Below are 13004 nucleotides of genomic sequence, written 5' to 3'. Positions count from 1 at the left end.
TATTATTACAGCAGATAGAAAGAGAGTCAATAACACGTGGACAATTATACCAGTTCGTTAGTACACTATAGGAAAAGTTCTGTATGTGAAAGTGAGGAGAGGCTGAGTGTGGCAGAGCTTATCACAAGTTGTGTTTTGGCGTCGATGCCAGGGCCTTGATTCTTGTTATACAGATGTTCATCGCTGGCTGAGAATTTCTTGTCTGTTTAAGAACTCTTGTCTGTTTATTTACCATGGTGAAGCTGAGTCACCTAACAGAATCGAAGAGAGAGATGTGCCACGGAGTTTGGTGTGGTGTACATAGTAAATCGTGTTGACGCTGGTAGCGTAGAGGCTGCTTGGTAGGTGCTCGTAGAATCGTGTTGGTCATGATGATGATGCTGGATAGTAGTAGTAGACTCTTGTTGCTGATGTGGCGACGGCGGAGGTCATCGTGGCTGGACGAAGCTGCTGAAGTGGTCGCTGGCTGCTGCTGCTGTCGTGTGGTACACGGAACAGTTCTCAAAGAGAAACTGGACCGAGACGAATTATCGGGTATGAGTTAAAGCTATTTATAACAAACTATGGGCTCCCGAAGGCTTCAGAATTTTACTCTATCATGTGACCTTATTAGGGGCCGTGATTGGTCAGTTTGCGTTCTGGCGGGAACGGTTCGAAGAAGTTGCCGATTCGAATAATGATCAGTCACGTGATGGACAAGGAATGGGTTCTCTACTACGCTCGCATTTATTTATATTTAAATGAGAAGATTGTATGTAATGGCGATAGTAGTTTGTATCTAATGGCGGGAGGTAGTTTCACTACACCAGCCTCGCACCAGTCGGTTTGTCGAAGACAAACAGACGAAATAAGGAGAAAAAAAAAATTGCAGTGAAAAAGACTTAAAGAACGGTTGGTCTATTACTGGCATTTAGTCACCATTTTTGGAAAAGTTATGTGAACTTTTCACGTTGGGCTGTACAGATCAGAAGGGCTGTATGAACGAATCAACGTCGGGAGTCACCAATTGTAAGGGACAACCGACGTCGGGGTCACCAATTGTAAGGGACGACCGTGCGAACTCATAAAAGGAGCAATGGTGACGAATGGAAAAACAAGAGGACTCCTTTTATTTACACGAGTCACACGGTCGAACATACAAATATATATATCAAAGATGATATACATGATATGTTATACGACGATAACATAGATGACCAGTAATGAAAGACCACAACCGTATTAGATGAATAACAGAAATATTTATTGTAGCGTTAAAGATGTATGTCTGTGTGAGAGTGTGAATGCGACATATAATAACATAATCAAAGACAGGCCGTCGTACAAAGAAAAGTATGTATGTGTATGTGTATTATTACAGCAGATAGAAAGAGAGTCAATAACACGTGGACAATTATACCAGTTCGTTAGTACACTATAGGAAAAGTTCTGTATGTGAAAGTGAGGAGAGGCTGAGTGTGGCAGAGCTTATCACAAGTTGTGTTTTGGCGTCGATGCCAGGGCCTTGATTCTTGTTATACAGATGTTCATCGCTGGCTGAGAATTTCTTGTCTGTTTAAGAACTCTTGTCTGTTTATTTACCATGGTGAAGCTGAGTCACCTAACAGAATCGAAGAGAGAGATGTGCCACGGAGTTTGGTGTGGTGTACATAGTAAATCGTGTTGACGCTGGTAGCGTAGAGGCTGCTTGGTAGGTGCTCGTAGAATCGTGTTGGTCATGATGATGATGCTGGATAGTAGTAGTAGACTCTTGTTGCTGATGTGGCGACGGCGGAGGTCATCGTGGCTGGACGAAGCTGCTGAAGTGGTCGCTGGCTGCTGCTGCTGTCGTGTGGTACACGGAACAGTTCTCAAAGAGAAACTGGACCGAGACGAATTATCGGGTATGAGTTAAAGCTATTTATAACAAACTATGGGCTCCCGAAGGCTTCAGAATTTTACTCTATCATGTGACCTTATTAGGGGCCGTGATTGGTCAGTTTGCGTTCTGGCGGGAACGGTTCGAAGAAGTTGCCGATTCGAATAATGATCAGTCACGTGATGGACAAGGAATGGGTTCTCTACTACGCTCGCATTTATTTATATTTAAATGAGAAGATTGTATGTAATGGCGATAGTAGTTTGTATCTAATGGCGGGAGGTAGTTTCACTACACCAGCCTCGCACCAGTCGGTTTGTCGAAGACAAACAGACGAAATAAGGAGAAAAAAAAAATTGCAGTGAAAAAGACTTAAAGAACGGTTGGTCTATTACTGGCATTTAGTCACCATTTTTGGAAAAGTTATGTGAACTTTTCACGTTGGGCTGTACAGATCAGAAGGGCTGTATGAACGAATCAACGTCGGGAGTCACCAATTGTAAGGGACAACCGACGTCGGGGTCACCAATTGTAAGGGACGACCGTGCGAACTCATAAAAGGAGCAATGGTGACGAATGGAAAAACAAGAGGACTCCTTTTATTTACACGAGTCACACGGTCGAACATACAAATATATATATCAAAGATGATATACATGATATGTTATACGACGATAACATAGATGACCAGTAATGAAAGACCACAACCGTATTAGATGAATAACAGAAATATTTATTGTAGCGTTAAAGATGTATGTCTGTGTGAGAGTGTGAATGCGACATATAATAACATAATCAAAGACAGGCCGTCGTACAAAGAAAAGTATGTATGTGTATGTGTATTATTACAGCAGATAGAAAGAGAGTCAATAACACGTGGACAATTATACCAGTTCGTTAGTACACTATAGGAAAAGTTCTGTATGTGAAAGTGAGGAGAGGCTGAGTGTGGCAGAGCTTATCACAAGTTGTGTTTTGGCGTCGATGCCAGGGCCTTGATTCTTGTTATACAGATGTTCATCGCTGGCTGAGAATTTCTTGTCTGTTTAAGAACTCTTGTCTGTTTATTTACCATGGTGAAGCTGAGTCACCTAACAGAATCGAAGAGAGAGATGTGCCACGGAGTTTGGTGTGGTGTACATAGTAAATCGTGTTGACGCTGGTAGCGTAGAGGCTGCTTGGTAGGTGCTCGTAGAATCGTGTTGGTCATGATGATGATGCTGGATAGTAGTAGTAGACTCTTGTTGCTGATGTGGCGACGGCGGAGGTCATCGTGGCTGGACGAAGCTGCTGAAGTGGTCGCTGGCTGCTGCTGCTGTCGTGTGGTACACGGAACAGTTCTCAAAGAGAAACTGGACCGAGACGAATTATCGGGTATGAGTTAAAGCTATTTATAACAAACTATGGGCTCCCGAAGGCTTCAGAATTTTACTCTATCATGTGACCTTATTAGGGGCCGTGATTGGTCAGTTTGCGTTCTGGCGGGAACGGTTCGAAGAAGTTGCTGATTCGAATAATGATCAGTCACGTGATGGACAAGGAATGGGTTCTCTACTACGCTCGCATTTATTTATATTTAAATGAGAAGATTGTATGTAATGGCGATAGTAGTTTGTATCTAATGGCGGGAGGTAGTTTCACTACACCAGCCTCGCACCAGTCGGTTTGTCGAAGACAAACAGACGAAATAAGGAGAAAAAAAAAATTGCAGTGAAAAAGACTTAAAGAACGGTTGGTCTATTACTGGCATTTAGTCACCATTTTTGGAAAAGTTATGTGAACTTTTCACGTTGGGCTGTACAGATCAGAAGGGCTGTATGAACGAATCAACGTCGGGAGTCACCAATTGTAAGGGACAACCGACGTCGGGGTCACCAATTGTAAGGGACGACCGTGCGAACTCATAAAAGGAGCAATGGTGACGAATGGAAAAACAAGAGGACTCCTTTTATTTACACGAGTCACACGGTCGAACATACAAATATATATATCAAAGATGATATACATGATATGTTATACAACGATAACATAGATGACCAGTAATGAAAGACCACAACCGTATTAGATGAATAACAGAAATATTTATTGTAGCGTTAAAGATGTATGTCTGTGTGAGAGTGTGAATGCGACATATAATAACATAATCAAAGACAGGCCGTCGTACAAAGAAAAGTATGTATGTGTATGTGTATTATTACAGCAGATAGAAAGAGAGTCAATAACACGTGGACAATTATACCAGTTCGTTAGTACACTATAGGAAAAGTTCTGTATGTGAAAGTGAGGAGAGGCTGAGTGTGGCAGAGCTTATCACAAGTTGTGTTTTGGCGTCGATGCCAGGGCCTTGATTCTTGTTATACAGATGTTCATCGCTGGCTGAGAATTTCTTGTCTGTTTAAGAACTCTTGTCTGTTTATTTACCGTGGTGAAGCTGAGTCACCTAACAGAATCGAAGAGAGAGATGTGCCACGGAGTTTGGTGTGGTGTACATAGTAAATCGTGTTGACGCTGGTAGCGTAGAGGCTGCTTGGTAGGTGCTCGTAGAATCGTGTTGGTCATGATGATGATGCTGGATAGTAGTAGTAGACTCTTGTTGCTGATGTGGCGACGGCGGAGGTCATCGTGGCTGGACGAAGCTGCTGAAGTGGTCGCTGGCTGCTGCTGCTGTCGTGTGGTACACGGAACAGTTCTCAAAGAGAAACTGGACCGAGACGAATTATCGGGTATGAGTTAAAGCTATTTATAACAAACTATGGGCTCCCGAAGGCTTCAGAATTTTACTCTATCATGTGACCTTATTAGGGGCCGTGATTGGTCAGTTTGCGTTCTGGCGGGAACGGTTCGAAGAAGTTGCTGATTCGAATAATGATCAGTCACGTGATGGACAAGGAATGGGTTCTCTACTACGCTCGCATTTATTTATATTTAAATGAGAAGATTGTATGTAATGGCGATAGTAGTTTGTATCTAATGGCGTATAGATATGTGTGTGTATATATATATATATATATATATATATATATATATATATATATACGAGGGATGTATGAAAAGTGTTGAGCCTAACCTAGAAACGGAGCTGCTAGGTAGCTGAAACAATTTTTTCTGGTAGGTACAGTCTTTTCAGAGTGTTCTTGCTCATTTTCCTGATTCTGATATTTTAATTTTTTTTTTTTTGTTGCAGATTTTTGAATAAACAAGTGTCGAGGTTACAAGGAAAATGGAGAAAACTGAGTATCGTACTGTCATAAAGTACCTTCGTTTGAAAGGCATGACTCCATCAGAAATCCATGAAGATATGGTGAGAACCTTAACAGACAATGCTCTTTCATATGCAACAGTCAAACGCTGGGTAAATGAATTCCAGCATGGCAGGGAGAGTGTGGAAGATGATCCCACACCAAGGAGACCTCCAACTTCAAACACCGAGGACAACATTGACCTTGCTCTTGGTATGATAATGCAAGATCGTCAAATATCATGTCGTCAGATAGCCAAGAGACTTGGCATCTCAACTCAAAGAGCAGACAACATTGTGACAATAGAACTTGGGTTCTGAAAGGTTTCTGCAAGGAGGGTCCCTCCCCTTTTGACTCCTGAACAGAAACACACCAGGTGCACTTTGTCCACGAGCAATCTGGAACTGTTTGAAGCCGATGAAGAGAATTTTCTTGCTCATTTCATTACTATGGATGAAAGTTGGGTTCAACACTACTAGCCTGAAACCAAAGAACAATCAAAGCAGTGGAAGCACACATCTTCTCCTACCCCAAAGAAGGCCAAGGTCATTCCTTCAGCTGGCAAGGTCATGGGGTCCGTTTTTGGGGATTCTCAACATGTCTTCCTGATTGATTACCTTGAAAAGGGTCACACTGTGACAGGGCTGTATTATTCTCAGCTACTGAAATGCCTCCAAGAAGCAATCAAAGAGAAAAGGCCAGGAATGCTCACCAGAGGAGTCCTTTTTCATCACGACAATGCTCCAGCCCACACCTCAGTGGTTGCTATGGCAACAATTCGTGATTGTGGATACCAACTTGTTCCCCATCTGCTTTATTCACCAGACTTAGCCCCCTCTAACTTTCATCTATTTCCAAAAATGAAATAAGCCCTGGCTGGTCGCCATTTTGTCAGTGACAATGATGTCATAGACACTGTAGGAAGATTCTTGGAGTCTGAAACAAAAGAGTTCCTCTATGCCGGGATAATAGCACTTCAGCACCACTGGAGAAAGTGTTCAGCCATCGAGGGGTACTATGCTGAAAAATGAATCATCAGAAGTCTTGTACCGTGTTTTTTTTTTTTTGAGGCTCAAGACTTTTCATACACCGCTCATAGATATAGATATGTATATACATATGTATATAGATATATAGATATGTATGTATATTTATATGTATCATCATCATCATCATCGTCGTTTAACGTCCGCGTTCCATGCTAGCATGGGTTGGACGATTTGACTGAGGACTGGAGGACTAGGAGGCGACACCAGGCTCCAATCTGATTTGGCAGAGTTTCTACAGCTGGATGCCCTTCCTAATGCCAACCACTCCGGGAGTGTAGTGGGTGCTTTTATGTGCCACCGGCACGAGGGCCAGTCAGGCGGGTACTGGCAACGGCCAGGTTAGAAATGGTGTATTTTACGTGCCACCTGCAAAGGGCTAGTATAGGGGCACTGGCAACGATCTCGCTCGGATGTCTTACTGGCAAAGGCCATGCTCAAAATGATGTATTACGTGTCACCTGCACAGGAGCCAGTCCATCGGCACTGGCAATGATCTCGCTCAAATGTCTTTTCACGTGCCGCTGGCACAAGTGCCAGGAAGGCAACGTTGGTAACGATCCACGGCCATGCTCGAAATTGTGTATTTTACATGTCACCTGAACAGGAGCCAGTCCATCTGCACTGGCAACGATCTCGTTCGAATGACTTTTCACGTGCCACCGGCACAAGTGCCAGGAAGGCGACGTTGCTAACGATCACACTGGTGCTATTTATGTGCCACCAGCACGGAAGCCAGGCAGCTGCTCTGGCAACGATCACGCTCGGATGGTGCTCTTAGTGCTCCACTGGTACAGGTGCCATCATGATTTCGCTTTCGCTTGCCTCACTGTGTCTTCGCAAGCAGAGTTTAGTGTCCAATAAAGGAATGTTACGCGTAAGTGGGCTGGCTACATCCCAGGCAGAGGCCTTGGATTTTGGTCTCACTTGGCTTGCCGGGTCTTCTCACGCACAGCATATTTCCAAAGGTCACGGTCACAAGTCATTGCCTCGGTGAGGCCTAATGTTCGGACGTTGTGCTTCACCACCTCATCCCAGGTCTTCCTAGGCCTGCCTCTTCCATGGGTTCCCTCAACCGCTATGATGTGGCACTTTTTCATGCAACTATCCTCATCCATTTTCACCACATGTCCATACCAGCACAATCATCTCTCTTGCACACCACAACTGATGCTTCTTATGTTCAACTTTTCTCTCAAGATACTTACGCTCTGTCGGGTATGCACACTGACATTACTCATCCATCGGAGCATACTGGCTTCATTTCTTGCGAGCTTAAGCATGTCCATGTAGCATGGCTGTCTGTACACATGCGTCATACCGTCTGCCTTTTACTTTGAGTGAGAGGCCCTTTGTCGCCAGCAGGGGTAAGAGCTCTCTGAACTTTGCCCAGGCTATTCTTATTCTAGCAGCTACACTTTCAGCGCACCCACCCCACTGCTAACTTCGTCACCCAGGTAGTGGAAGCTATCAACTACGTCTAGTTTTTCTCCCTGGAATGAGACAGAAGTTGTTTTCTGTATATTTACAGTGTTTTTTGCAGCTCAACATCTGCCACATACAAAAACTAACTTCCTAGTTAACCTGCTTTTGATATTGCTGCACCTCTTATGTGTCCATAGCTTGCACTGGGTACATCTTATAGAGTTTCTACCTACGCCTTTTCTACAAATCGAGCAGGGCCATCTACCTGAAGTGGTTTGTGTTTTCTCTACCTTTCTACTTATAAGGACTTTGGTTTTAGCTAGGTTGACTCTAAGGCCCTTCGATTCTAGTCCTTACTTCCACACCTGAAACTTCTCTAGTTCTGATAGTGACTTAGCAATTAGTGCAAGGTCGTCGGCATAGAGGAGCTCCCAGGGGCATCCCGTCTTGAATTCCTCTGTTATCGCCTGGAGGATATTGATGAATAAGAGGGGGCTGAGGACAGAACCTTGGTGGACTCCTACCTATACGCGGAATTCTTCACTATATTCATTGCCAACCTTCTCCTTACTGACAGCGTCTCTGTACATGGCTTGCACAGCTCTCACTAACCATTCTTCTATTCCTAGTTTCTTCATTGACCACCAGATAAGGGATCGGGGGACCCTGTCAAAGGCTTTCTCCATGTCAACGAAAGCCAGGTACAGAGGTTTATCCCTGGCTAGGTATTTCTCCTGCAGCTTTCTTACCAGAAATATAGCATCAGTGATGCTTTTCCCTGGCACAAACCCAAACTGCATCTCATTTAAGCTGACTCTCTCCCTAATTAGTTGGGCTATTACCCTCTCCGTGACTTTCATGATCTAACAACTTGATACCTCTGTAATTATTTGTGTCTAAAGCATCACCTTTACCTTTGTAACAGTTGACTATGGTGCTGCTACACCAGTCATTGAGTATGACTCCTTCGTGTATCACCTGGTTAACAATACGGGTGACGAGGCTATAGCCGACACTACCTGATATTTTGAGTATCTCTGCAGTGATTCCTGATGGGCCAGGAACTTTTCCTGTCTTCATACTCTTAATTGCTTTATCTACCATGGTACTGTCAATTCGGATAGCTGGTCCCTCTGTAGGGACGACATTCAGCAGACTCTCTTTCTCCCGTTCATTCTCTTTATTGAGCAACCTTTCATAGTGGCATCTCCAAACCTCTCTCTTTGCAGTTTCATTTAGTGCAAGTGTACCATCATCCATGCGAACACATTTCTCTCCCACGACATCACAATTCTCTCTCACACACTGTCTTGCAACACGAAATACTTCAAGTCTTCGGTCCTCACGGTGCAGAACATTGGCAAACTTTTTCTTATCTGCTTCCCCTCTGGCTAAGTAAACCTGTCTCCTAGCTTCCCATCTGGCAGTCTGATACAATTCCCTGCTACCTCCGTTCTTCCAGGCCTTCCAAGCCTGACCTCCATTCTTCCAGTCCTTGTATGTATGTCTAAATATGTATATAGATATGTATATATAGATATGTATATGCTACATGGCAGGGAAACATGGGCTGTGACTGCTGAGGACATGCGTAAGCTTGCAAGGAATGAAGCCAGTATGCTCCGCTGGATGTGTAATGTCAGTGTGCATACCCGTCAGAGTGTAAGTATCTTGAGAGAAAAGCTGAACATAAGAAGCATCAGTTGTGGTGTGCAAGAGAGGCGATTGCGCTGGTATGGACATGTGGTGAGAATGGATGAGGATAGCTGCGTCAAAAAGTGCCACACCCTAAAAGTTGAGGGAACCCGTGGAAGAGGTAAGCCCAGGAAGACCTGGGCTGAGGTGGTGAGGCAAGACCTTCGAACGTTGGGCCTCTCCGAGGCGGTGACTATTGACCAAGACCTTTGGAAATGTGCTGTGCGTGAGAAGACCCGGCAAGCCAAGTGAGATCGTTGCCAGTGCCCCTGGACTGGCTCTTGTGCGGGTGGCACATGGGATGCACCATTTTGAGTGTGGCCGTTGCCAGTACCGCCTGACTGGCCTTCATAGGATTTTCGAGCGAGATCGTTGCCAGTGCCGCTGGACTGGCTCTTGTGCGGGTGGCACATAAAAGACATCATTTTGAGCGTGGCTGTTGCCAGTACCACCTAACTGGCCCTCGTGCAGGTGACACGGAAAAGCACCCACTACACTCTCGAAGTGGTTGGCGTTAGGAAGGGCATCCAGCTGTAGAAACTCTGCCAAATTAGATTGGAGCCTGGTGTTGCCATCCGGTTTCACCAGTCCTTAGTCAAATCGTCCAACCCATGCCAGCATGGAAAGCGGACGTTAAACGATGATGATGATGATGATGATATAGAGATATGTATATATAAATATATATATATATATATATATATATATATATATATATATATATACATATATATATATATATATATGTATATACATATATAGATATGTGTTTCATCATCATCGTTTAACGTCTGCTTTCCATGCTAGCATGGGTTGGACAATTTGACTGAGGACTGGCAAGCCAGAAGGCTGCACCAGGCTGCAATCTGATCTGGCAGAGTTCCTACAGCTGGATGCCCTTCCTAACACCAACCTCTCCGAGTGTGTAGTGGGTGCTTTTACGTGCCACTGGCATGAAAGCCAGTCAGGGGGTACTGGCAACGGCCACGCTCAAAATAGTGTTTTTTACATGCCACCTGCACCGGAGGCAGTCCAGTAGCACTAGCAATGATCTCGCTCAAATTATTTTCTAATGTGCTACCAGCACAAGTAGTACAAGGCGACGCTGGTAACGATTACGATCAAATGGTGCTATTTACAGGCCACTAGCACGGAAGCCAGACAGCTGCTCTGGCAATGAACACGCTCGGTCAGTGCTGTTAGTGCTCCACTGGCGCAGGTGCCAGTCATCGAATATGGTTCAATTATGATTTCGATTTCACTTGCCCCAACAGGTCTTCGCAAGGAGAGTTTAGTGTCCAATGAAGGAGAGGTTGGCATGGGTGCCAGTCATCGGATACGGTACGATTTCGACTTCAGTTTTCGAATTTACTTGCCTCAACAGGTCCTCACAAGCAGAGTTTAGTGTCCAATGAAGTAAAGATACGAATAAGTGAACTGGCTACACTTCTGGCAGAGGCCACAGATTATGCTCTCACTTGGCCTGCCGGGTCTTCTCACGTACTGCATATTTCCAAAGGTCTAGGTCACTAGTCATTGCCTTGGTGAGGCCTAATGTTCAAAGATTGTGCTTCACCACCTCATCCCAAGTTTTCCTGGGTCTACCTCTTCCACAGGTTTCCTCAACTGCTAGGGTGTAGCACTTTTTCACACAGCTATCCTCATTCATTCTGGCCACATGTCCATACCAGCGCAATCGTCTCTCTTGCACACCACAACTGATGCTTCTTAGGTTCAACTTTTCTCTCAAGGTACTTACACTCTGTCGAGTATGCACACTGACATTACACATTCGTCAGAGCATACTGGCTTCATCCCTTGCAAGGTTACACATGTCCTCAGCAGTTATGGCCCATGTTCCACTGCCATGTAGCATGGCTGTTTGTACACATGGGTCATAAAGGCTACCTTTTACTCTGAGCGGCCTATTCTTATTCTAGCAGCTATACTTTCAGTGCACCCTTCCCCACTACACACTTGGTCACCTAGGTAGCGGAAGCTATCGACTACTTCTAGTTTTTCTCCCTGGAGTGTGGCAAAGGTTGATTTCTGCACATTTTCAATGTTTCTTGCTCCTGAGCATCTGCCACATACAAAAACAATCTTGCTAGTTACCCTTCGTTTGACATTGCTGCAGCACTTATGTGTCCATAGCCTACACTGGGTACATCCTATGGAGTTTCTACCTACGCATTTTCTACAGATCGAGCAGGGCCATCTTTCGGAAGGGGTTTGTGTTTTGTCTACCTTCCTACTTATTAGGACATTGGTTTTAGCTAGGTTGACTCTAGGGCCCTTCGATTCTAGCCCTTGCTTCCACACCTGAAACATTTCCTCTAGTTCTGATAGTGACTCAGCAATTAGGGCAAGGTCATCAGCATAGAGGAGCTCCCTGGTGATATATATATATATATATATATATATATATATATATATATATATACATATATATATATATATAAAGTGTAGTATATTGCCACTTAAGTGTGGCTGACGCCTAGGGGTGGATGTTACTGTTGCTTTTAGCCCCAGGAGGACATCTCCTCCAGCTGGCTTATCGACACACTACTGTGTCCTGTTTGCCAAGGGAAGTTATCCCTCCCATCATGATCTGTAGCACGAACGGACCCGGGTTTCAGGGTAATTCCCTTCGTCGGCGTTCGATAGCCACTGATCTTTGATGAGAGAGATAAAATCTTGGCAATCTTATATCTACTTTTCCAGTGAAATTCTTCACTGATATCGAAAAGGTGAAAACAAGCAATGTTAATTCTCTAAATGAAGTATTAACAGTAACTGCACGAAAAAGTGTAGTATATTACCACTTAAGTGTGGATGTTACTGTTGCTTTTAGCCCCAGGAGGACATATACACATATATATATATATAGACATGTATATATATGTATATAGATATGTATATAGATATGTATATATATCATCATCATCATCATCATCGTTTAACGTCCGCTTTCCATGCTGGCATGGGTTGGACGATTTGACTGAGGACTGGTGAAACCGGATGGCAACACCAGGCTCAAATCTAATTTGGCAGAGTTTCTACAGCTGGATGCCCTTCCTAACGCCAACCACTCCGAGAGTGTAGTGGGTGCTTTTATGTGTCACCTGCACGAGGGCCAGTCAGGCGGTACTGGCAACGGCCACGCTCAAAATGGTGTCTTTTATGTGCCACCCTCACAAGAGCCAGTCCAGGGGCACTGGCAACGATCTCACTTGGCTTGCCAGGTCTTCTCATGCACAGCACATTTCCAAAGGACTCGGTCAGTAGTCATCGCCTCAGAGAGGCCCAATGTTCGGAGGTCTTGCCTCACCACCTCAGCCCAGGTCTTCCTGGGCCTACCTCTTCCACGGGTTCCCTCAACTGTTAGGGTGTGGCACTTTTTCACGCAGCTATCCGCATCCATTCTCACCACATGTCCATACCAGCGCAATCGTCTCTCTTGCACACCACAACTGATACTTCTTATGTTCAGCTTTTCTCTCAAGATACTTACACTCTGACGGGTATGCACACTGACATTACACATCCAGCGGAGCATACTGGCTTCATTTCTTACGAGCTTACGCATGTCCTCAGCAGTTACAGCCCATGTTTCACTGCTATGTAGCATGGCTGTTCGTACACATGTGTCATACAGTCTGCCTTTTACTATGAGTGAGAGTCCCTTTGTCGCCAGCAGGGGTAAGAGCTCTCTAAACTTTGACCAGGCTATTCTTATTC

The sequence above is a fragment of the Octopus bimaculoides genome, chromosome 6 (assembly GCF_046866305.1).
Source record: "Octopus bimaculoides isolate indiv1 chromosome 6, ASM4686630v1, whole genome shotgun sequence".
Lineage (NCBI taxonomy): Eukaryota > Metazoa > Mollusca > Cephalopoda > Octopoda > Octopodidae > Octopus > Octopus bimaculoides.
The sequence above is the reverse complement of the archived record's forward strand: the minus strand, read 5'-3'. Positions refer to the sequence as shown.